The 798-nt window shown below is 36.7% G+C and overlaps 1 protein-coding gene across 1 annotated transcript in view; it reads right to left on the reverse strand.

Moving 5' to 3' along the window:
• Window positions 1-408, reverse strand: part of COLEC10 (collectin subfamily member 10) — a 34,680-nt gene extending 34,272 nt beyond the window's left edge. Inside the window, exon 1 of the mRNA XM_072410705.1 lies at window positions 347-408. The gene's annotated coding sequence lies outside the window, so the exon portion shown is untranslated. The remainder of the gene's footprint in view (window positions 1-346) is intronic.
• Window positions 409-798: the final 390 nt, after the last annotated feature.

A 798-nucleotide genomic window follows, 5' to 3' on the forward strand; every position in this document is an offset into this window, starting at 1 on the left:
GATATAACTTGTAAATAAATTCATAAGCACAATGTTTGTGAATCAGGTGTCTATGGAACCTAGGATACCTTTGTGCCTCTCAGTTTAACTGCCAACAATGATCTTTTTGGCTATCTGTAAGGATGACATTCTTCTCAATGGCTAGCAATGTAAGAGGAATTCTGCCCAGGGGCCACCACACTAATATAATGTGAGCTGTGGATATAGTAATTATAGCAGGACTTCCCTTATAGGACTTATAGGAGGGCCTGAAAGTTATTTTAAGGGTTCCCTCGTGTCATAAAGGTTGAGAAACACTGCATAAGCATATGAAAGTTTATACGTTTCTAAATTTTAATATCCTTACCTTAGCAGAGCAGCCTTCAGCTTAGCTTCTCCCCTGCAATGCGGACATCTTTCTCAGCCAGCCGGACAGAAAAGAGCTCCTTTCATTCTCTGTACAGGCACTTGTTAAACAAGCAGAAGTTGGCACTGATGTATTCCTTGATGAAAAGTACAAGTAAAACATTTACCAGGTATTCAGCCATTTTTATGACATTCACTAATATTCACATGCTGTTTTTTCAAACAAAAATAAGAATCTAATGGAAAATCCGATTCTGTTTGAAGAGGGAGCACTACTGCAATGTCCAAATACTGCTCTAACTTTTTTTTTAGCCTTTAGTTGTTTAACGCTTTTAGCTCCAGAGAGAGAATCGTGTGCAGAATGAACATATACAGCGCTGCTTAATATGTTGGCGCTATATAAATCCTGTTTATTAATAATAATAATAATAATAATAATAATAATGTAGTCCA

This window comes from Pyxicephalus adspersus, chromosome 5 (assembly GCF_032062135.1).
Source record: "Pyxicephalus adspersus chromosome 5, UCB_Pads_2.0, whole genome shotgun sequence".
NCBI classification, from domain to species: domain Eukaryota; kingdom Metazoa; phylum Chordata; class Amphibia; order Anura; family Pyxicephalidae; genus Pyxicephalus; species Pyxicephalus adspersus.